At 39.1% G+C, this 26,408-nt stretch overlaps 1 protein-coding gene across 6 annotated transcripts in view; it reads right to left on the bottom strand.

Annotated features, from left to right (window-relative positions):
• The window catches only part of ARHGAP24 (Rho GTPase activating protein 24), a 353,302-nt gene that overhangs the window by 191,015 nt on the left and 135,879 nt on the right, over positions 1–26,408 (bottom strand). The window lies entirely within an intron of this gene.

Genomic DNA, 26,408 nt, shown 5'->3' with positions numbered 1-26,408 from the left:
GGGCTTCAGATATAAAATTTGGATCCGCATCCATCCACAATCAGCAAAAATGGTCTGCAGATGTAAAGGGATATCCGTAGATTTGCAGGCTTTATTTATAGACTGTGACTGAACAGTATCCAAATGCCTTCCATCTGATCAAGAAGACTGACAAAGAGATGGAACTTTGTGTGAATTCTCTCTGTAGCCATATAATTTGGAAAGATCATTTTATTTTCTTTCTGAAGTCTACACAAGTACCGACCCTAAATAATCTCCTGTTATCGTCTCTTCATTTCACTACTGCAAACACAGACAGAAATCAGTAACAAAATCAAGCCTCCTGGAATGATTATTGTAATTGCTTAGAACAAATAGTATGCTTAGAATAGACAAGTCTAGTGAGAAAAATTAGTTAAAACTGTCCTATAACTGGGAGAGAGCAAACATGCATTCTCCAAAATCAGATGGACCCTCAATGTAATCTAGACTCTACAGCAAGAAAGTAGCACAGTGTTACATGCAGGCTTCATATCCACATACAATGAATTTTTTGGGACTAAGTTTTTCTTTGATACCATCAACAGTTGCAGGAGACAAAAGCACACATGATTTACCAGCTTCCCTGCCTTCCTCCCCTGAAGAAAGTTTGAAAATATTTGCAATTACAGATAAAAAACTTTTTTGATAGTTTTGAATATGGTGTCAAATGAGTCATTTATCTGCAACCTCTTGCTTAAAAAGATCAAACAACAACATCTCATAAATATGAATGAACCTTCAAATTCTCATTGGCAGGGTTGTCTCCTGCCTGCATTGAATCAGTTTATATCAGCCATTTGTTCCAGTTTTCCTTTCCTGAGAATAGCAGCAAGACTTTATTCTGACTAATGCCTTTAGAGCAGGGGTTCTCAAACTGGGGGTCGGGACCCCTCAGGGAGTCGCGAGCTGTCAGCCTCCACCCCAAACCCTGCTTTGCATCCAGCAGTGTTACATGGTGTAACATATGTAAAAAAGTGTTTTTAATTTATGGGGTGAGGGTGGCGTGTCACATTAAGAGGCTTGCTATTTGAAAGGGGTCACCAGTACAAAAGTTTGAGAACCACTGCTTTAGCGTATCAGCCATACTATAAAGAATGTCCCACCATGTCTGTGAGCTGGGCAATGGGACACTGGTCAGGATCTAGACTGCAGAATAATTGAGTGACTGGGACACAGAACATCTTCAAAATACTTTTCAGCATATTCCATTATTTCAGCAGAATTTACATTTTGATAATCAAAATTTAGTGAACCAAATGCCTTCCTGGGGTAACACTGCTGGTTTCCTAGAAAGAACTTAATTGCTCATCTTTAATTTCTCCATGCAAAGTAATCAAAAACAATAACAAAATCAGCAACAGATCACTGCTGCCAAAACCAGAGCTGGGAACTTTTGGACAGATTAAAAAGGAATTTCTCTACTTGAAAGTCAAGGCATATGTAAATTTCTCCACGATACTGTGCATGCAACTAAGAGACCTTATTGCTATGAAACAAACCATATTTCAGGATGAGTTTATAAGTTACAGCAAAAAAATCCAAATTCTGCCCTCAGTCCCACTAAAATAAATTCAGTGACAATTCTAAATTCTGAGGGTAAAATCTGGCTCAGAATCGATCAGTGTTCTAAAACAGCAAGCTACATTTTGATGAAAGGTATTTGAATCTAAATCAGACAGGTTATATAAAAATTGGATGAGTGATACCATATTTTAATATTATGTGTGTGTATACATATTAAAATTAATACATATATTTTACAGAACATAGGAAAGAGAACAAAGCATGACTTCTGATAAAATACCATGGTTACTGCTTATGTGGAATTCTGAATCAATTATGTAGACCTGACCAACAGGTATGCAAATAAAAGTAAAACAATCACATTTATAAAAAGGATCATCAGATATACTATCTCTCTCTCAGTCAACACCTGCCTGCCCATATAAATATTCAAACTGTAGTTGCAAAAAAAATACCAGTTATAATCCAATCTCTCTTCCAAACTATCTCAACAAGACACTGCTCAGACAAGGCAGGAAACCTGAGCCAATGATACTATATCTGAAACTAACTTCTGGGAGGAAAAAAGCATCAGTGCAAAACTAAGTGTGTATACACTGGTTTGTTAGAACTGTTAATATACTAGCACACAGAGCATGAACTTTAAGTCACAGACTAAAAAGAAATAAATACAGATGTGTCTTAACATAAGGATATCTACTCACCTTAGTGCCTGCATGTTAAGTCACTTCACTCTCTGTCATTTGCTTACATGAGCATCAAGTACATTGGCTAAAGCTTATTAGACCACATGATGAAAAGCTTAACAGAATAGCTGACATAATGCATTCCCAAAAGCAATAAAGGCTCACTGGAACTGACTAGCAGGAGTGAGAGTCTGTTGCAGAGAAGCACATTAGTAGGGTGATGACAGAGAGGGCTGGGCATAGTGAAAGATTACAAAACCAACATAAGATGGTATGCAGCTCTCACCAGCCTCATCCAGGTAGGGTTTCATTAACAGTACTAGTCACTGTGAGCGTTGCAGCTGCCATGGCAGGAAGCTGCAGATGGAGTGTTGTGGTGTACTTTCCTAGCAAAGTACATCACCAACAGTTAAAGAGAGACGTTAATGTTAATCACTCATTTTTATATCACTGCCAACATTTCAAAGTCATAAGAGCTCGGAGAAACCAAGAGATGCAATGACAGACTATTTCAAGGAATCCCTGTTGAGGTTACAGGGACAAACCATCCCGATGAGTCGAAAGAATAGTAAATATGGCAGGCGACCAGCTTGGCTTAATGGTGAAATCCTAGCGGATCTTAAACATAAAAAAGAAGCTTACAAGAAGTGGAAGGTTGGACATATGACCAGGGAAGAGTATAAAAATATTGCTCGGGCATGTAGGAAAGATATCAGGAGGGCCAAATCGCACCTGGAGCTGCAGCTAGCAAGAGATGTCAAGAGTAACAAGAAGGGTTTCTTCAGGTATGTTGGCAACAAGAAGAAAGCCAAGGAAAGTGTGGGCCCCTTACTGAATGAGGGAGGCAAGCTAGTGACAGAGGATGTGGAAAAAGCTAATGTACTCAATGCTTTTTTTGCCTCTGTTTTCACTAACAAGGTCAGCTCCCAGACTGCTGTGCTGGGCATCACAAAATGGGGAAGAGATGGCCAGCCCTCTGTAGAGATAGAGGTGGTTAGGGACTATTTAGAAAAGCTGGACGTGCACAAGTCCATGGGGCCGGACGAATTGCATCCGAGAGTGCTGAAGGAATTGGCGGCTGTGATTGCAGAGCCCTTGGCCATTATCTTTGAAAACTCGTGGCGAACGGGGGAAGTCCCGGATGACTGGAAAAAGGCTAATGTAGTGCCCATCTTTAAAAAAGGGAAGAAGGAGGATCCTGGGAACTACAGGCCAGTCAGCCTCACCTCAGTCCCTGGAAAAATCATGGAGCAGGTCCTCAAAGAATCAATCCTGAAGCACTTAGAGGAGAGGAAAGTGATCAGGAACAGTCAGCATGGATTCACCAAGGGAAGGTCATGCCTGACTAATCTAATCGCCTTTTACGATGAGATTACTGGTTCTGTGGATGAAGGGAAAGCAGTGGATGTATTGTTTCTTGACTTTAGCAAAGCTTTTGACACGGTCTCCCACAGCATTCTTGTCAGCAAGTTAAGGAAGTATGGGCCGGATGAATGCACTATAAGGTGGGTAGAAAGCTGGCTAGATTGTCGGGCTTAACGGGTAGTGATCAATGGCTCCATGTCTAGTTGGCAGCCGGTGTCAAGTGGAGTGCCCCAGGGGTCGGTCCTGGGGCCCGTTTTGTTCAATATCTTCATAAATGATCTGGAGGATGGTGTGGATTGCACTCTCAGCAAATTTGCGGATGATACTAAACTGGGAGGAGTGGTAGATACGCTGGAGGGGAGGGATAGGATACAGAAGGACCTAGACAAATTGGAGGATTGGGCCAAAAGAAATCTAATGAGGTTCAATAAGGATAAGTGCAGGGTCCTGCACTTAGGATGGAAGAATCCAATGCACCGCTACAGACTAGGGACCGAATGGCTCGGCAGCAGTTCTGCGGAAAAGGACCTAGGGGTGACAGTGGACGAGAAGCTGGATATGAGTCAGCAGTGTGCCCTTGTTGCCAAGAAGGCCAATGGCATTTTGGGATGTATAAGTAGGGGCATAGCGAGCAGATCGAGGGACGTGATCGTTCCCCTCTATTCGACACTGGTGAGGCCTCATCTGGAGTACTGTGTCCAGTTTTGGGCCCCACACTACAAGAAGGATGTGGATAAATTGGAAAGAGTACAGCGAAGGGCAACAAAAATGATTAGGGGTCTAGAGCACATGACTTATGAGGAGAGGCTGAGGGAGCTGGGATTGTTTAGTCTGCAGAAGAGAAGAATGAGGGGGGATTTGATAGCTGCTTTCAACTACCTGAAAGGGGGTTTCAAAGAGGATGGCTCTAGACTGTTCTCAATGGTAGCAGATGACAGAACGAGGAGTAATGGTCTCAAGTTGCAATGGGGGAGGTTTAGATTGGATATTAGGAAAAACTTTTTCACTAAGAGGGTGGTGAAACACTGGAATGCGTTACCTAGGGAGGTGGTAGAATCTCCTTCCTTAGAGGTTTTTAAGGTCAGGCTTGACAAAGCCCTGGCTAGGATGATTTAACTGGGACTTGGTCCTGCTTTGAGCAGGGGGTTGGACTAGATGACCTTCTGGGGTCCCTTCCAACCCTGATATTCTATGATTCTATGATTCTATGATTTGTTCAAGACAGCAACAACTTTTCTGCTGTACTTGGAATTGTATAAAACAACTGTGGAGTAAACAACAGTCATGGTTCTAGGGACTGAAATGCTAGGGTAAAAATTCTCTTTTCAAACAGGATGCAAGTTCTCTGTTTCACACAATGTTCTGCAGAAGTCCCACATGTGGAATTCCATTTTCACTGTCATGAATTTTTGTGCAGCTCCCTGGTGTTCACACTTGGTCAATGAGATCAGGCAATTTAGTAAAAGCTAATCAGTATTCCTATGAACATTGCAAGAGGAACTGGGAGGTAATGCAATGACAGACTTTTGGGTAACTTGGAGGATGAAAATACTCTTGACATTAAGGCAGGCAGAGCAGGAATGAGGAGATAACAGCTGGTCAGAAATAAGTGTTGCAATCCCTTCCCCTAGTGGTATAGTGAGAAAGCTGGAATAGACCAGCATAAGTACAAGGAGAGCCAAAGGCCTGGTTACATTACCATTAGGATGCTGCTGTATAATGCAAAGTTGACAATGAATTGGAAGCTGCAGCAGCAAAGTAACCAGGGCTTTGGGCTAATAGCTTGGCATCACATCAGGGACAAAGCTTTATCTGTTTACAAGCTGTTTCTATTGTCTGGTCACCCGCTTCAGTAGGGGATTAAGAAACAGATTTTTGGAAGCTGGTCTCTTTCTATTTAGAGATTAGTCTCCGAATGCTCACCAAGACAACACCACAGTATTATCAAGCACATGCCTGAGCATGGTATACTTAAGAAAATACAGGCTTGTCAAGAAGATGGTGTTCTTTGTTTTGCTGAAGAACAAACCATTTATGTGGGGCAGAGAGAGGTCCGCAGTCTCTCTCTCTTTTTGATAGTGGACTAAGTCCATCTCTTGTTAAAATTTCTTTAAGAAAGCCTGGAAAAAATATGTTCTGTCATGATTGGCCATCATAATATTTAAATAGAGTAACCAGATGTCCCATTTTTAAAGGGAGAGTCCTGTTTTTTGGGACTTTCTTATATAGGCGCCTATTACCCCCTACCCCTGTCCCGTTTTTTCATAGTTGCTATCTAGTAACCCTATATTTAAATGAATGGCGTATCCACTACAAAAACTGGCATACAACCTACAAAACAATCTCCCCATCACTTAACATAACGGCATAGAGATTAACACTGAAACTGTGAAAGAGAACAGAATTTTCCTGACCATTAGAGCTGTGCAAAACTCAGATGTTTTGCTTTTCAGCCACTTGTGTTGGGAAAAGGGAGGGAGAAAATGTAAGAACTAAACTGCATTATTTAATGTTTACCCTGCCTTCATGGCATCCAAAAATACAATGGGCCAGATTCAGCTCTAAGAGGATGGATCTCCAGTTACTTCAAAGGAGTCTCTTCCCAATTATACCAGGGTTGAATTTGGCCTGCCACCCCTTAGTTAACAAAGTGTTCAAAATACATTTATTAGATGCTTTAAATGTAGATCCTAATTATATGATATTAATAATAAAATGAATAATTATGGTAATGAGTACACAGAAATTATAAATTAGGTATAACTTCACTTAAGTCAATGGCACTGCACTCGTGACATGGCAGAATTTGCCCTATAGAACAAAAAACTCAAAGCACTTTTAAAAAGTATTATCCCGTTTTTAAGGGGCAAGTAATCTGAGGCACACAGCACTTATATGACTTGCCCAACGTTATGGTATGAGTCAGTGGAGGAGACAGGAACTCTACTCAAGTCTCCTTAGTAATGATCAAAGTTTTACCACTGTGTGACAAACACTATCTTCTTACACAGTAGTTAAATCTCTGTAAGCATAGTGTTATCAGTCAAATGGCATTTACATATTGAAAAACTGATCAAATCTCAGTACAATCCTTATTTGAGAAAGGTAATTTGAGAACTAAGCATTCATATCATTTCCAGAAAGGAGTTTTCAATCTATTTATTTTTAAATAATGTGCTGATATTGAATTGGAGCTGTTCAGGATATAGGCAGAAGAAGTAGTTAAAAGAGCTAATGTTTAAAAAAGCTGCAGCCATAATGGTACTTAAGGTTAAACAAATAATCATACTTAGTGAACAAAAACCTAAGTTATCCAGTCTCTGGTGTTGAAACTTACTGCCAAATGTCTTTGAATTGTGGTTTTATCACTGAAGTTCCAAGAGAGGAAAAGCACTTTCAAGTAGAAAACAACTTTTACATTTTTCCTCCCCCATCATTCCCACGTGTAGACACAGCTGTGTTTGACACACAATAAATCAACACAGACGCACACACACCCCTCTTTTGCAAAGGAATTCACTTCTCTGGAGATATATTGGGTTTTAAAAGATGTTTTGCCTGCACTGTAAGTAAAAGAGCCCTTAGGGAATGCTCTTAATGACTTTCAGTGCATTGAAGTCTAACTTGCTTTTAACAGGGCTTTTAACAGAAGCTCCCAAATATGCATTCAGTTTTAACACAGCATTTATTGTATTTTAAATAAAGATTGGTTGGGTATCAAAAACATTTACTGAAGGGTAATGTGGAGCCACAATAAATAGATTTGTAGTCTTTTGGGGTACAATTCTCTTGGATTTGCATGGATTGCCTCTAGATGCACCTAGGGAGAACAAAATACTGAAGTGAAGATATACTGTGCACATTCAGAACACCAACCACAGCATCAACATTCAGGGCTAGTATCACAGTATCCAAGCCACCTGTTTCCTTCTCTTCTCTGCTCTCCTTTCCCTTTCACTCTATGACAGTAGCTCTGAGTGCTAGGGTAATGTGTGTAGGATGATTACAGTCATTCCCTTATAACTAACCAGATAACTGATTTTATGCTGTAGCAGGAACTCCACTGTAATCATGATTTTCAATAATTATTGTTCTAATGATGCAACTGTCTTAATGTATTTGTTTTAAAGGCATGTGAATACATAAATTGTAATCAAAACATTGAATTTTAATTATAAAATCTTGGATCTGTCAGAAAGAAACCAAAGATAAATGCTTATATTGTAGTATTCAGAGTAGCAGCCATGTTAGTCTGTATTCGCAAAAAGAAAAGGAGTACTTGTGGCACCTTAGAGACTAACAAATTTATTTGAGCATAAGCTTTCGTGAGCTACAGCTCACTTCATACAAAATACAACAGGTTCTACGAGATCACTTCTGTACTTCAAGAGCAGTTGAACATTTAGGCTCTGCTTTTGTATTATTTATGCAACACTTGATTTAGTCACACCCCTTCTAAACACATACCACTATCTGGAAATAATACCTATTATTTCAAGGAAATGAAGTCTGCAACTACAGTTATCTGAAATGTTGCACATCATAACTCTTGAAACTATCTGATCCACTCTATTTTCAACAGCAAGATAAAACAAACACAGGAAAGGAAGAAGGTAGGAGAGCGAGGAGATCTAAACATTATCTAACAGCTGTAGCTAACAGGCACCTTCCTGCTTCCTGCAGCTTATCCGCAATATATGTCCGATGGGGAAATAGATGTCCAGTAAACAGATTGACAAAACATCTTGGAGCAGCTAAAGTGGCAATGGTTTCAAACACACAACACTTCTCAAAACCATGACTTCTCTGCATTATCCAAAATAGAACAGATGGAACCTAAATATGTATGTCTATTTATTTTGGTCCCACGATAATCTTGCAGTAAAAAGCAGTCTGCTCTTCTTGCCAGGTTACTTTGTCAGTTCTTATTTTGTGATACATATAAAAAAATACCACCCTGATTCTGATTTTTCTTGTACTAGTTCTATTCCGGTGTGGTTCCTTTATCTTCAATGGAGGTTATACTCCTGATTTACACTGATGTTCTCTGAAGTCCATCAAGATTCAGAGCCAAATCATTCTCTCATCAATCTGTACAAACCTCGTTATTAGTCTTATGCTTATACGAGCTTAGCAGTGTTGTTGTCCTTGAAAGGCATAGGATTGGTCATAATTTTGGGATCCTTTGCTTGAGTAACTAGGGTGAGTTAAATCCATTCACTCAACACAATTTGTTCTTTAGCAGCAGGTGACAGGTATTCAGTGTCTTGGATTCACCCATCCCACTCCAGCAGAGACTATGCTGCAGGATGAAAAGATAGACAGAGACTGTAGATGTTTTAACACAATGTCCCTGCCTCTACTATCTCTTCTAAAAGAGAGTAGACTTGTGGGCTCAGTGCCAGCTTCTCCCCACCAAGGTTGAGGACAATAACAAGCTCTGTGCTCTTGCAGCCAAGTCATGCCAAATGGTAGCAGATGGTGTCTTCCCAACAGACCCTGTAGTCATTGCGCTGCAGTTGGCAAACTGAAAAGATCACCCTCCCTCCCTGGGTAGTTTCCTTTCCCTCTGGCATACAGCACGCTGGCTTATGGGTCTCTGTCAGATTTTCCATAATTACCTCTGAAAGAAGCCTTTAAAGAGCAGATTCTGACTCTGGCCTTTTAGCTGCATACAATCGGTGCATGGGCTGAAGTGCAGGCTGCACCCATAAATGTGCAGCCTATGAAGCAGAACATGAAACATCAGCTACTGTGTCTGGCTTGCTTCAACATACTCAGAGTTCCTTTCCTCTTCCCACAGAAAACATCATTCAGCTTTATGTACTATCAGGCACTGGAAAAGCTCCTTGGAGGATTTTTTTTAAAATCATCCCTTAAATTGCTCTGCATCAAACTTGACGGTTTTATTTTAAAGATGTGTTCCTGATTATTATTAATTATTATTATTATTATTGCAAGAAGATAAAAAAAGTTTTAACAGGAAATATTATGAATAATGTGTACATAAGGATGTGATGGATCTAAAATACTTCCCCAGCACAGGGGAAAAGCCCTCCAGGTTTTGTGTCTAGTTAAGTGTCGCAACTTATGCACTCAACATTCATTTTAATTAACAAAGATTGAAATCTCTGGGCTTAATATCGCAAGCCCTTATGCAACGTGGAGAGAAGATACAAGAATATCCTGACCTGCACACAAATGCCTAGCAGGTGCACAGCCTGTAACTGCCCCATGCAGTGAATAGCATCCCATGCTCAGCACCAAGAATCACCTCTTCTATGGATGGACAGCACTTAAAAGGCTGGTATTGAGAGATTAAAGGTTGTGTCTACATGGAGACACTCAGGAAAGTCAGTTCGAATTAACTTTCAAGTGGATTAGTTAAGCCACATTAAACCCTTATGTGGATACTCTTATCCAGAAATAAAGTGTCTTTAATATGGTTTAGCTTAATTCACTGAAGTAAGGACACTAATTCTGGATAAGAGTGTTCACACAGGGGGTTAATGCAGTTTAACTAATCCACCTTAAATTCAGACCATTTGTTAATTCAGAATAACTTTCCTGAGTGTCCCTGTGTAGACAAACCCAAAGAGAGATTGGTGCCTGGTGCTTATACCCTCACCAAGACTATGGAAATGATGTGCTCAGCACCCGATGACTTGGCAAACTGGTACTCCTGCTAGATGGAACGCAGGTACTAGCAGATTGCAGCACCTCCAAGAAGAGGAAAAGTAGCTCTGCAGGGTACCAGACAGTACAGCTGATCTAGCTTTTACCATGATGAACAACAAATAGTTACGGCTAAGATTATGTCACTGAGGTCATGGAAGTCACAGAATCCGTAATTCCAGAGACTTCTGTGAAATTTTTTGCTTCAGTCCCGAAGCAGCAGGGCTGCAGTTCTCAGCTGTTTCAGGCAGCAGTGCGGCCCCCCACAGGCTCCCAGTTTCCGCGGGGGACCCCGCGGAGTACCCAGCCTCCACAGGCAAGCCTGGAGGACCCCAGCACTCTCAGCAAGATTGAAAGAGGGGAAAAGGCTGACAATACTTAAAATAATGACTGACATTCCTCTGCTACTGGGGCTGTTGGGAGAGACCTGAGGATGGAAGACCAACTGCAGCACGGCTGGGTGGAGGCCAGAGAACTTTGGTGCCTCCTACAGTGCAATGCCCTAAGCAGCTAGCTATCAGGCCTTTGCATAAGGTCACCGCTATTAAGGCACAATAGTGCCAATACAGTGACAAAATAGACTACAAACTAAACACAGTCATTAAAAGTCAGGGAGGAAATTTGAAGCCAACTTCTATTCCCACAGCACTCATACACTAATGACCATGCAAAGTTAACAAACTTTATCATCAACAGTAAGCCCTTTGGTTCACAAAACACTGGGTATATAATCTATTTGTCCAAACTAACCTAGTGGGTGCTGCCATCTTTGTTTAATATAATAAAATTTGATGAAACCTTGCTTAATTCATTTAGCAGCTGGAATCCAAAAGACTTAGACATGCAAATATAGAACTAGCAGACATCTTTTAATATGCATAAAAACTGTACTCAGTGATTTGAATTAACCAGCCCCAAGTTCTGCAAAAAGATATAGTTAGTGTATTAATAAATCACCATTATTGTTAGTAATTGCGGCTTTTAAGAAAATATATTCACCAAAATCCCCAAATGACCTCCACCTCTGGTTCTCCCACTGCCTCCTATTTCATCTGAATCTTTTTTGGAATCTAAACTCTGTAGTGAAAGGATTATCTATATTGTGCAGTATACAATGCCAAGCATATTGCTGGCATGCAACAATACATAGTCATAATCATAAACAGACTATCCAGCAGGAAAGTGCATCTGTTTATAACTTCATGGGTGTTCATGATCCTCACCACAAGACAGCTTAAGCTGAAAACGAAGATAGGAGGCTAGTAACAAACAAATTATTGTACCCTATACTTAACAGAGCATAATATACAGGTCACGGGATGTATGTTTTTTTGAGGTACCTAAGAGGAGATGCTCTTTCCTTACAAGTGATTCAGCTCCTGGTGGATGTACATCGTACTGAACCAGCTCCCCTCTGGCTCCAGCACACAAGTGAAGCACATATCACAGGCTGGGCTTCCGCTTCTGGAGTTTCTTAAAACTTAAAGCTGGCAATGACAAAAAAGAACCTGTCACACTCATTAGCTCCAAGTTATGATGAAAAGGTTGCCACAGCAGCAAGGTCAGTACTTCATTCCAAACGTCATCTGCAGATCATAGAGATTACAACTGTATGGGCATTAGCAACACAGAATTAGATAGATTATAGCTATCAATTGTCCCTTCTTACCAACAGTTAGGCCGGGTCTATACTACAAATTTTTGCCAGCATAGCTATGTCACTCAGATGATAAGGTATGATCCTCGACCAACACAGCTGTTCTGGCAAAAGCCCTAGTATAGACAGTTATACCAACAAAAAACAAACAAAAACCACAGCTGTTGTTACTATTGTATTACCATAGACCAGGACCCTGTTGTCCTAAGCACTGTTCTAACAGAACAAAATGATGTATTTTGCTCCAGAGAGGGCGGGGGTGGGGCTGAAATAAGCTATATTACCATGCAGAAGAATAGACTTACAGCTGATGCACTCCCTCATGGCTGGGCATGGCATAGCGCTCTTTCCCAAATAGCACTCCCCGGCAATGTTTGCTCCAGTCCCACAGTGGTCGGCCTCTTTTTGTGACTTGGGTTTCCAGACAGGTCATGTTTAGTTCCACCTCTGCTGGGGCAAAAGAAAGTCCAACAAAAAACTCCCAAGGGTACAAACCCTCCATCCAAGCTGCTACCCTCAATTCTGGGTGCAGTGGTTTGTCTACCCTTTTTTCAGGGCTTGCAGGAGCCCATATCCCCTTTTCAGGGGCTTCACTCCACCTTACCATTGACTAGCAGGGGAACCCAGGCCTGCCCTCTATGCTAGGTTCCAATCCAGGGCCCCCCATGACAGGCAGAAAAGTTCACTCCACCAGACTACTTGCTGCTACTTCCCTGGACTTCCTCCTACCAAGCCTTTCTCTGGGCTTTCTCCTTGCCCTGCCAGAGCCCTCTTGTGCCTTACAGGTCTCTTCACTCCTACTATTGGGAAACTAACTACAGAGTTCCTCCTTCTCTCCCTGCAGCCCCCTTCCACTCCAAACTCTCTTTGTTTAGAGCACCACCCAGCCAGTCCCCCGCTGGGTTTCATCACATATTCATTAATTAGGCCTGGCCTATCTTCCAGTGCAACCAGGTGGGCTAACTGAGCTCTCTGACGGCTGTTAACCCTGCTCAAGACAAAACTCAGTATTGCCAATACAAGCTGTGTCCACGCTAGGAGTGCTTTACTGGTATTGTTATACTGCCAAGGTGCTTCTAATGTAAACTTGTTTTGTTTATGTGCTACCCCTAGCTCCATGATGTGACTAGCAAAATTCCTGCCTGGGCTTTTAAAGGTGCAGCTGTCGTTCTTCTCAGAAGTCTTGTACAGCATCCAGCCATCAGATACTACAGCAAGAGTGCCATAGAAAAGCCTATGAAGAAGGGGCTGAACATATAAATGAGTAATGATAGTATTTACTCTCCATTTAAAAAAAAAAGACCTGATTGTGAATATGACAGGAATATTCAAATGGGGAATTTGGGGAAAAAATAGAATTAGTAGTAATCTGCTTCTAAAATAATTTGCAGAGAATTATAAAATGAACATTTTGATCTTAGCTGTAGGTAACTGGGTGAGTAGCAGCAAAAGGTGTAAAAGAAGATACAGTTATAGGAAACTTTAAAGTAACTGTGCAGTACTCTCTCCTGTGCAATGTTCTGTCATTTGGAAAAGCTGACCGAGAAGTACAGAAGAATTATTTCAAAAGAAAGTACAAGAAGGCTACAAACATTCAGAGGTTTTTGGTTTATTTTTCACATCTATTTAAATTAGATTTGTAGCTGGGGAAGAGTGCTTATTAAGCAAATTCTTATTTTTCTAATTTATACATAACACGTGTATTTTATATATATATATAGGGCCTCCCCTCCACACGCACGGAATACAAACACGGTGTGGTTTTATTTATGTGAATGTGGACACATTATTAGCATGATTTCATAAAAGTTATGTATGTGATCCTAAACAAGAGATGATATAATTGTGTTACCATACTATTCTATATTCTGAATATGCCATATATGTCACAGGAAAACTATTTTAGGAATGTTTTAGATTTTTTTTTAAAGTTATTGGACCTATTTTTGCATCCTCTCCCTGTAAAGACAAATGACTTAGTTACCATCAGGGCTCAGCAGCAACTGATATCCCCTACAAATGACCTAAAATAGCATGTCTAGTTTTAAAAATACAATATTATAGAAACCTGATCTCTCGGGCCCTCTGTGATAGAAGTGAGTGCCGAGGTTCATCAGGGAACTGGACTCTCTCAGGACTTTTAAGATCCAGTATCTAACTATGCAGGTTAATAGACTTTAGGGTTGTGGCCATTGTATATATAAACACAGCTCTACTAAGCCATGACTTAATTTTGTCAATCCTGGCACTCAGGCATGTGTGATATTGTGAGGGGGAAATTCTACTCTTGGGACAGTAGAAGGAAATATTTCTGGGGCATTTTTAAATCACATGGCTCTGATTTATCACATGGCAATCACCTCCACAAATATTCCTAATAGGTAATCTATTGATGCATAGATGCTTCTGGAATACCGCTCCCACAATATTTGATTTAACAGAGCACCATCTATCCAAGAAACGCAATACACTTTACAACAGTATTAGCACACCAATTTTTATAAAGGAGAAAACTGAAGCACAGAGAACATAAGTGACTTGTACAAGGTCACACAAAGAATCACTGCTAATGCTGGGAAGAAAAGCAGGTTTCCTGAAAGCAAAACACTTCCCTAAGTCCTGAACAACACATAGCTGCAATAAACACAACAAAATGGCTAAATCTGAGGCTCAGAGTACTGATCTGCAGGGATCAGCATCTGGAAATATCATAGACTTTGGTACAAGGGTAACACTGTGTGAACCAGAATTGTAATTACATTGTTTTTTTTTAAATAAATATTTATTTTCACTTGAACACTGGAGGAGGCAAGCTTAGTATGGGAATCGCAAATATTTACGTCATAATGACTTCTGGTCAAGCTGGAAGAGAGTTCATTCACACTGAGACCTCGGCTTTAACCTTGTGAGAAACAATCAGCAGAGTCTGCACTAGGTTCATTTTCTTGGCTCACTGACCCAACGGTGCTCTGGGAGCTCTGATCTCATTTTAAAAAGTGGCACTTTTGATTTGTTACACCATTTCCTTGGAAGAATTAAACTTACCCTCTGTGTGTGTGTGTGTACACATTTGAGCATGTAAAACAATAAAAATAAAGAGGTGCTCCATCTCCCAAATAAATAAGACATATTCACTCTGGTAATAAGTTGAACAGCAATGATTAGGAGAGTTGCAGTACTAGTAGTTGGGGCTTTGATACAAAGTAACATGCGTTTGCACTGAGATATCTGTATGCAATAAAACTGGTATCCAGTTAATTAAACAGCCTCCTTGCTAAGTGCACTACATATCACAGGCGCAATTAGTTCACTTGGTAGTATCACAAATGCCCTTGAGGTTTTGTGCTCCTGAAGACTAATGAAGAGGCACTGCTGGTTGTCAGCATGTACAGGGGGAGGCATTCATCTTTTTGGCAGCAGCAATTAAATCCATCAGGGTCTTCTGCTTCATATCAGGCTAAGATTGGAATCAGTGTAGGGAATGAGTTAAAACAGCAAGCCATTTTAACACTTAGTCATCAGGTTTCATGGCATGTGGGGAAAGGAGTCAGTAACATGTTAAACATGCTTCAGCATCTGCAATTATCCCAGGGTGAGGAGAACAGAATATTTGTAGGATGGTAAATGTGGTGAGAGTACAGAAATGCATTTTTGCACGTTATATAAAAGGTTTTCTTTTCAACAGAGCTCTGTGTTTGTACAGAAGTGAAATTTCCTGCCTAAGACAAGAGAAGCCAGTTTGCTTATCGAGCCATGTTCCCATGTTCACTCCAGTAACATTTTGGGTAAGCTACCAACAGACCAGTAGTATGTATGGATATAATTGAATCTGACATGGCAATTACTCATGAGAAGATTTAGCCAGGGAATTCCAGTCTCTGATTTCTCAGAAGAAGGGGAGCCTCATGGAAAGAAAACAGCTTTTGTTCCAAACGTCAGAGTTCAGAAACCCTCTCAAAATATCCCCTCTTGGATAAGTCACACTGAGTTGCAGCAAGCACATTGCAATGTCTCACATATCCTGACATCAATGGTCCCAGTTTGTGTGTCTCATTTTAGAACTGAACTCTAAGTTCCATCCCATCCTGCTGCTACATGATCTTTAGTATTGCAAATTAATGATGCCAGAAGAAAAGAATCATGAAATGGAGGTTACAGAAAATTGTGATGACTAAAGAAATGAATCTTGCACCTATGTATGTTCTTCAGCTTAACTTTCTTGCATTTTGGGCTTCTTTCCCCAAACGCTGAGCTGCATCAATGTAACTTAATAAATTAATTAAAAATCATAATACTATGAATGGCTATTGCACACATTCCATCTGAAGAACTCCACTTTTTCATCACACATTCATGAATGAAGCCATTCTGCTCTCCTGTAAAGGTAAGTACTATTGTCCCCATTTTACAGATTGACAAACTGTTGAAGCACAGACCAGTTAAATAATTTTATGTTAGTTGTCAGAGGCCTGAGGGCCACTGAGTGATGCAAAGTGATTCATTTATTCGGCAATAAACATTTCTATAATCTCAGTTTCCTGGCTTTTCTCTCCTGATGGGGATAAAACATTCTCAGATTTGTACAACTAAATTATTAAGTGTTTTGAGAACTTAGGGTGAAAAAAAAGCCATAATAGCAGGTGCAAATCTTATTCTATTCGCCATGTACTGTATCAGGTGCTTGAAAACCCATGGCCAAATTTAGTGAGGACTTCAAAGTAAGCTAAACACTGTATGTGCCAAGGGGAAAGAGAAGCAGTTTCTGTGTTACTATTTAATACCTTTGATTCACATACAGCAACTGCTTGTCTCCTGCCACTTCAAAACTCATTTATAGATGCAGAAGTGACATTCTACTAAGTACAGATAGCAAAAGGGTGAGTGTGGCATGTACAGAGATATTAAAACTCACCTCAAGCCATTATGCAGATGGAAGATGGACCCAAGAAACCTAAAGCTGACTTAAAAATAGAATGTTTTTTCCACGAAAAAGAGATTTTTTAAAAACAAGACAAAGATAGTTGTTGGTTAAAAAAAAACAGAATTGCTAAGAGGAGTGGAAGTAGAAAACATCAGTGGGAATAAGACAGTTTAATATCAACTTTTTTAATACAAAGGAGATTAAGAAGAAAGGCAGTACATTACCTGAAATCCCATCTGGCGTTCTCCACCTGAACAAGGAATCTTTAAAAACCTTCACCAACCAGATGGTGTGCAATTTAAAAACAATAAATAAAAGAAAAGGAGTACTTGTGGCACCTTAGAGACTAACAAATTTATTTGAGCATAAGCTTTCGTGAGCTACAGCTCACTTCATCCGATGAAGTGAGTTGTAGCTCACGAAAGCTTATGCTCAAATAAATTTGTTAGTCTCTAAGGTGCCACAAGTACTCCTTTTCTTTTTGCGAATACAGACTAACATGGCTGCTACTCTGAAATAAAAGAAAGAGAAAGAAAGTCTAGGGGCACCTCCATCTATCCTGACTAATGAAAAAAAATCATTTTGATAGATTTCAGAGTTCCAAGAAATAATCTTTCACACAATGGTGGAAATTTAATACCAGACCATGGGCTCTGGGGAACTGGTCCACGTACAAAGCCTGCACAAGTTTATAAAGTAAATTTAGCTATCTGATGGAGAGTATTTCACAATGTACTGAGAAAACCCAGCAGAATAGCCTCTTGCAGCAGCAAGGAGAGATTCAGACATGCCTGTAGGAGCAGCTGTCCAATCCTTGGAAAAATAATATAACACTACTTATCATTTGTATAGCACCTTCCATATTAGTGTTTCAGAGTGCTTCCCAAACGTTAATTGAATAAAATATTACTACATCCTTGTAAATTCTAATCTCCCATTTTACAGATAGGAAACATGAGGCTCTGAACAGTTAAGTGACTTGCCCAAGGTCACAGTAAATCATCATCAGACTAGGATTAAAACCCAGGTCTTTAGACCCTTGGTCTTGTGCTTGAATCACTAGACAAAGTTTCCCAGAGCATTCTATCGAAGTAGCCCTGTACGCTGTAGCAATACTATTGTAAGCTGTGGTATTAAGGGGCAGTACTGTACTATTTTAAATTCTGAAGCACATCTTACATTTTGATTTACATCTAATGAATCACAAAGAGAACTAATGTCTGTGTGGGATGATAAACACCATCACCAGACTAAAAATGTTTCCTCAATATGCGCATGGATAGGAGAAGTTCCCTGAAAATGCTCATCCGAACTATAACAGGGATTTGTGTGTTTTTCTTTCACAGTGTGTTTTCTCCCAGAGTGCAGCCCTTAAGGTCTGACAGAGGGCTCTTGAACATACAGAAGTGAACAATCCTTTAGGTAATCATCATTCCTGCCTACTACCGTCTCCAGTTTTCACTGTGTGTTAAGAGCCCTGTGTTTACTGATGGATAGCAAGGCAACCATGGTGCCTTGGGGGCACAAGTTTAGCATAAACCTATGTGCAGGAACACGAACCTGGGTTGTAGCACTGGAAGTAGAGATTAAGTAACTGTCTGTTCTCAAATATCTCAATTTCATACAAAACAAAATAAAGAAAATGCTGGCCAGTGGAGGCTCGTGATTCCCCAGACCTCCAAGGAAACAAAACATGTAGGGAAAGAATGTTATTTGTGAATGACACACAATTATGATGGAAAAAACTTCTGCGGGTGATACACTTGAGTCTGAATCTCACAACCTTTACAGAGTGCTGCAAGACACATCTATGTCAATCAGCATTTCCCAGATATGCAGTACCAAAAGACTCCTCATGTCAACTGCAAGTCACTTATTATTGTAAGGAACTGGCTTAAAAGGAAAAGAGGAGAAATCTACCTTTCAGAGGTAATTCTGATGCACTGATAATGTTGTGAAGTTCTCAGATACCTAAGGCATTGTCTGTACTAGAATCACTTTCCTAAAATTTCCTATTGTTGCTATCATAATAATGGCAGTGACCCTAATGGAATGAATGTGTAACCCGCACACCTTCTGGATGTGGTTTTCTGTCCCATCTAGTGGCACCGAGACCACGTAAAGAGAAAGATAAAATGAGTCTCCTCTACAGCCTTAGCTAACAAGCAGTTGGCTTTTAGCTCATGTGGTAGCACCTCATGCTTTAAGCTCCAGAGGCCACAGATTCGATCCCGCCTGCCAATGACTGGGGTCTGTCGGTGTAACAAATGCACCACTGGGCACAGCTTTTTAACAGCCATGTAGTCCAAACCTGCTCAGAGTGGGGTTTTTAAAATGCCAACAGTTGCTCTACACTAGTGCTTCTGTTGTGGCTGTCACTAGGAGGAGTTATACCATGGTAGCGGTGCTGAGGAAATTTTAGGGAACGAATATAGTTCAGCCATGAGTTTAAGGCAGCTTGTGAAACTTAATGTTTGAAAAATGCTTTCAGGTCCTTGAATGAAAGGTGCTATAGAAGTACAAGGTAGTTAGTAGTAGTATTACTAAAAGGAGTTGCAATTTCGGACAGTCCTTATTTTGCTCATCCTTTTCTTCACTTTCATTCAAACAATTTTGACATCACAGTTGCTTGTATATCAGCAAGCTACAAAATTAAACATACTGGACTATGGTGTGATGCTATCATTAAGTGATTCCTGAAGGAGAAGCAAGTTGATTATAAAGGTGAAAACTATATACATTTCAGTTTAAACACAGTTTTAATGAAATATTAAAACCTAAGCTTTGAACAAGTAATCTTAAGGGTGTTAATTTGTCCAATGGAATTTCCCATGCATTTGGTCCTGCACTCAGGACCACATCGTATAGTCCTCTTCATATATTTTCTCAGACAATGTTCCTATTGACTTCAGTAGGACATCTACCTGGGTAAGGACAGAGTAAAAACTGAAAACTGTATGGAGACCTAAGGAGTTGGTCTATTATTTACATTTACAGTACTGACTTGTATCTTAAAGGTCCTGGGGGATGAGGGACTCATAAAGGAGCCATACAACTCACATTTTTAATGAATATAGTTCTTTAAACAAGTTCTCCTTCAGCTGTGCCTCCTCAGGAAACATGCACCTAATATCATATGTACTCCAAAGGGACACAAGTAACATATGATTGGAATGCCTTCTCACAGTGAAATACTAGAAAAGTGGTGAGCTGGCTTCCCAACACTTAGGCCAAACTGTGTAATCATTTAGTGCTGCCATAAAGCAGGACCACCTGTTGCAAGATGAGGTTAACATAAATAATGGGGGACAGCGAGGGAAGAATAGTAGGCATTTCAAGTGATGGATGCAAGACCATGATTCAGTGAATGATGAGGGAAGCACCATTCCTCCAAGATTATTTCCTTATCCTAGCCAGCATCAGCTCTTTTATTTGAGAGGCAGTGTGTCCTAGTGGGTAGAGCACTGGACTAGGACACAAGACCTCAGTTCTATTCCGGCTGTACTACTAACCTGCTGTGTGACTTTGGGCAAGTTACTTAATCTCTCAGTTTTCCCATCTGTAATATGAGGCTAACGATACCTCCTTTGTATAGTGCTTTGAAATCTACTGATGAAAAGCATGATAGAAGAGCCGAATGTTTTATTATTTAAAAAAACTTTAGTGCTAACAAGATACGTAATGAAAATAAACAAACCCAATTATGTGACTTTCATCTGACTTTCCTGACTCCTTGGTCTGTATTATGTCTAATTTAAGGTCTGATCCTATAAACACTTATTACCAAGCAAAAACCTACTTGAGGCAGTAGGCACTAAGCACTTTTTGTGACAAAAACTTTTATTCTTATATCTTTACAAAGTGAGATTTTCACACCTATGGTTGTATATGTAACAGTAAATCAAAATAAATACCTTAAAATAGATGTTCAAAGTACTGCAATTCAAAACACAAAACCTTACAAAAATCATCACAACAGATCTGGTGTCTTGTATTTTTTATTAGTCTAGGTATTTCAGTTCTATCAAAGAATGTACATTTTAATTTAATGTAATGCCTATTTGGGAACCATAACTGACAGCAAAACTCTGAAGAAGAGCTCTGTGTAACCTTGAATACTCGTCTCTCTCACCAACAGACGTTGGTCCAATAAAAGATATTACCTCATACACCTGGTCTCTCACATATCTTGGAACCGACACAGCTACAACAACACTGCATACAGCAGTACCCAATGTTATTCAGAGGGTGAAAGGGATTGCAAAAAGGCTCAGAGAACTCTTCTGTGATACTGGGGTCCAACTGACTCCTGAGTAGAAAGGATCAGCACTTAAGTGGTGCATGGACCTTGTGCTAGTCCCTCAGAGGACAATTTCACACTTTGGGTTTAAAAACATGCCAACACATGAAGTATGAACAGAATGTTTTAAAATGCAAATGGAATGAATATATTTTTAATTATAGCATCGGGCACAAGACTTTCTCCACAAATGCATTTCATTCATTCTGCTTCAGACATTATCATATTCTGAGAATTATAATTTCATATGATCACCCAACTCCCACTCACATTCCCAAAATTTTTTGCATGTATTACCAACACACACACAAGCTTTAGTTCTGCCCACAAATCTGAAGGACAAAAAGAAGATTGTCACTGCTATCTTGGTATTATAAATAAAATTACTTGAATTTGTAATGCACATGCAAAGGGAATAACATCAAGCTAAGACTGCGAATTTCAGTGTTGTATCTTGTAACACAATGTTCAGTAAAATAAAAAAAAATCAGTCTATCCAACTAGATATTTTTCTATGAAGTTATTTTCATGTATGAAAGTTATTGGGAGGAAAACACAGGCTTGACTACAATATATTTTTCCTTTGTTATATCCCATGAGTTCTATTCTTTTTCTAGCCTGCTGTAACATTGGCTTTATAATGAGTCACTAAGAGGATAGAGCCAACAAATAGCTCAGTTTCAGAACACTGGAGACTGAGAATTGTCAGTGAATACTCTCTCTAAGCACAGGCTGTGACTCAACAGCAGTAATAACGTTAACTCTGTTTGCTTATTGCCCCTCAGATGATATTTCTAAAAACCCTGCAATCTTTTCAGATTGTGTGCTTCACTTTCAAAGTTGCCCACTATTCCTTTGATCCTGATTTTAATTTGGGCTCTAAAAGACCAAAACCATGGTACAAAGTGTGTGTGTTCAACTTTCAGAAGGCAATATTTTAGGAATTGCATCAGAAATAGTGCTGAAGTGTGGAGTAACTGCAACTGCATGTTTATTGAAGGAAAAGAGCGCTATACTAATGCCACTCAGACACTATCAAATTATTGTGGTCATCACTGAAGTCCGTAATAATCAACGGTAATCATACAATGATATCTGAAGCACCACAGTGTTTCCCCATACTTGGAACAGGAAATAACGGTGGCAACTACGTGGAGTCTATTGGCCAATTTCAACTTTTTAGTGGCAACCATTGTATGTTATCAAGCAAAATCTATCACCGTGTAGTGTGAGTGACTCTTATGATTGAACAGGGAGAATTTGAAATTTAGAGTTAATCAAACACATTAAAATTAGAGGATACCAATATGGGGGGTAGGGGCGCAGCGGGCAGTGTTAATTAAAGACAATCTTGAACAATTGGTTTTTCTCCTCACATACAGTTTCTGTTTTAAGGTTTTGGTTTTGTCTCCATTTCTGATGCTGCACAAACCTATAAAAAAGAATATTTAAACTGCTGAAGATTTCAGTTCAGTTAGTAACTTCTCAATTCTGAAATCTGATTATGAAGCCTAAAAATAATTATAAGATATATTAATACAGTCACTTATACCTGGTTAATATGAATGTAATTTTTCTATGCACATTTTAAGTTTGATCTCAGAGCACCAACAGGACATTAAGTAAAAAAATCTCTATCTACAGAGTCACTGATATGAGCATGTGGCTACTTGATATGTACAAATATCATTGGTAGAATAATTACCCCATTTCCTTTTTCAGTTTAAGTCAAATGTGATGAAGTAGGAAACATTTTTTCAAATGCTGTATGTCAGCTGGCATTACCATATGTATATTCATTTCACTCAAAGAACACCATAAAGATTGTGAAACTCAATCTTTTCCATACTTGTTGTTTGTCTTGTAGATCCTATACATAAACATCAACAGCAAAATTGTCCTAATTTGATTATCCAATTCCATACTTAGCCAGCTAAAAAAAATTGTCTGATTTTCCAAGAGGATGCGCATTTACAGCTTCCATTCAACGAATCCAAATTTGCCAAGTTCAGCCCAGCTGCTTTTTGTTTTCTTGGTTGTAGAAAGAGATAGTACAATGAAACTGTACTTTGAGAACTCACGATATAGATTGCTTTCTATGTTAGCACTGCCTGTTAGTTATGTGATGGTAAGCATTCCGATTACAGGCTACATTGCTCAGAGCTTTGTAACTCGGTCATGAAAGTTCATTCCAAGCTGAAACTTGGCATGTAAGATCTCAGGCTGGAAGTAAATAATTTATTTGCCAATGTTTCCGAAATCAGCAAGGAATTTTCAAATCACAGGAGAGGAACATTTTTTTAAAATTGTTAACTAAAACATTGTTGTGCTCCGATAACTCAAACTCAGGATGAAACATGACATTTTTGCAGGCAGTCTATAATACAAATAATAAAATAAAATAATAATAATACGAACCTATGAAGTGACTGCATTGCTGTGTATTTTTTAAGAGGAAAAAAAGCCAGATCAGTACCTGTTTCATTAAAAGTGGTCAGTGTTACAGAGCCCAAATCAGCAAAGAAATTGTCTCTAATACTAATTCAAAGCCTTCACATCAGGAACATGGTTCCATAGAGCAAAAAGCCAAAAAATAAACAAGAACAAAAAAGTTTAATAGGGAGAACTAGATACAGGTTTTCTGCAGTTATTTTCCCTTAGGGAAATTAATAAAAAAAAATGCTTCTGACTAACCTTTCTGCAGCTCAGCTGCGTCAATTCACATTAGTCAGATATTCCTTCACTGGCCAGCTGAGAAGTGGCCTACAGCTGCCCCTACTGTTTTACAAAAGTTTTTTTGAGCCTACAGTTCCTTACATTTCAAATGTAAGGAAGAAAACATCCCACTGCCTTTGTGCCAAAGCTACATCAGACACCAAAAAGGCCCTAGAGCCAGTGTGTGTTAATGGGCAGATTTAAGTGTCATAAGAGTCACAACATTTGGAGCACTAGCTTCAGCAAGGCCTCTTTACCAAGTTGTACATAGATGGTATGATGGCAAAGGAGGCATCAGAGCCAGGGTAGGTTGTGGATAACCTGATTTAGCACTTCCTCACGACAGCATCTTCCAGTGGAGCTTGCAGTGGAATTAAAGCTGCTTCCGTCCAGCAGAAACTTCAGGGAGGACAGACAGCAATAATAATAAATTACTTATCATCATCTCCTCCTCACGGGCTACTTACTTGTCCCCTCCTTGCGCCACTGCTGTAGTATGAGTGCTCCCATGTCTTTTAAAATAGCAACCATCACCACCATCACTTCAATCTATCTTTCCTGGTCACCCTTGCCAGTCTGTAGAAATAGTTTCTTCATTTATAATAGAACTCATTGAAAAAAAGATGACAATTTTCAGGAGAAAATTTTTCCCTTAAATTTTCAGTTTTTCAATTAAAAAATAGACTTTTGGGGCTTTTGAAATTTGTATTCAGTAATTTTTCCTTAAACAGAGACTTTTGAGGGTTTTGTTTTCCTGTTTTACATTAAAAAAACAGAAAATTAAAAAAGTCCTTTAAAATGTTTGGTTAGATCAAAAAGTCATTTTTCAATGAATAATTGTTTATAAATTGAAGCTGGTAAAAAAAAGAGTCTAATGTTTTATGTTTGCTTAGTATTGTACATGCACATTTCTATAGCACGTGAGAAGTGGTGGAAGAAACTATTATTTACACCTCCTTGCACCAGCTTCAATTAATCGAATTAATTGTGACTGTCATACTTTTAATGTATTCAAGTTCAGTCTGAGTTTTGGACAATTGTATGCATCAGTTTTTAATTTTATTTTTTAGCAAGAATTGGTCATCAATCCATCAAACTTTTTTTTGAAATTTTGGATCTATTAGAAATTTATGGCATAGATCCTTTAGAATAAGACAAGTAACTTAGCAATAAGTCATCTCACTCTATAGCAAGAATCCACTACAGTATTAACAATAATAAACCGTTTTTTATTAACAACATGTTTATTTCAATGGTTTAAGTATATTAGATGTACTTTGACCCCACTTTAACTGAACACTTGGTTTTTGACAAGCTATTTTTGGAGCTAAAGTAACTAGAAAAAGTCCTCATAAAATGGTGATCTTATCATTTTATTTGCACTCTTCATACTAGCAGTATGTAGTTTCAAGTCTCTCTCTTTTTTAAAAACATGTATACAAAAAGAATGAATTAAAAGAGGGAAAGAGAAATAAAGACATTTCAGTATTTTTGACACAAGTTCCACCTTGGAGCTGTTACATTGGAAACTTGTTCCCACCCTTGGTGTGAAATAGCTACATTTAACAACCTTCCAGGCATGCTGCAAAAGACATCTATTTGATAGGGCATTTGGATAAGCCTGAGGGCCTGTTCCTGAAATAAGGAGGAGAGGAAAATGAGCTTTTTGTAAATTGTTGGCTAGGTGGCCAATTTAAGTTACTGTTTCGGTCTGAAAGTTGGTTTTTAATGCTGGTAAGAGTATTATTATATTGTAAATTCAGTTAGGCATCAGGACACTTACAGCCTTTGTAGGTGACTCATTATTTAAATGTAATAAATAAAACGAATAATTAAAAAGGGGATTATAATATTAACAATTAGTGATGGACTACTTCAAAGGTTCGGAGAAGCACCCAAAAAACAAAACAAAACACAGAAAAATCCCTTTATCTGAAAATCCCACCTGTCCACACACAACATGCCCCCTCAGAGTATTCCTCATTCAGGTCTGAGTTGCTCAACTCATCCTTGTCCACTAACTAACTGTTTGGCCTACAAGCCTCCATGTTTGCACTGCAGTTTCTACCTTCTCCCTTCCACAAATCCTCCCTTATCTCTAAAGATTCATTTATTCCAATACCAGAAAACCACTCTGCTCATCTTATCTGGCCTTCAGTATAACACAGGCCATACAACGCACCCAAAATAATTCCAAGAGTAGATCTTTTAGGAAAAAAGCATCCAATCTTGATTTAAAAATCATCAGTGACGAAGAGTCCACCACCACCCTTGGTAAATTTTTCCAGTGGTTAATTGCTCTCACTCTTAAAAAATTCATGCCTTATTTCCTTCTGAATGTATCTAGTTTCAGCTTCAAGCCATTGGATAGCATTATACCTTTCTGTGCTTGATTGAAAAGCCCATTATTAAATATGTATTCTGCATGTAAATACTTATAGACTGTAATCAAGTTACCCCTTAACCTTCTTTTTGTTAAAGATAAATAGATTGAACTCTTTGAGTCTACCAAGATGAGTTATGGCCTGAGCAGCTTCTATGCTA

This window comes from Dermochelys coriacea, chromosome 4 (genome assembly GCF_009764565.3).
Source record: "Dermochelys coriacea isolate rDerCor1 chromosome 4, rDerCor1.pri.v4, whole genome shotgun sequence".
Classification (NCBI taxonomy): Eukaryota; Metazoa; Chordata; order Testudines; family Dermochelyidae; genus Dermochelys; species Dermochelys coriacea.
The sequence above is the reverse complement of the archived record's forward strand: the minus strand, read 5'-3'. Positions and strand labels throughout refer to the sequence as shown.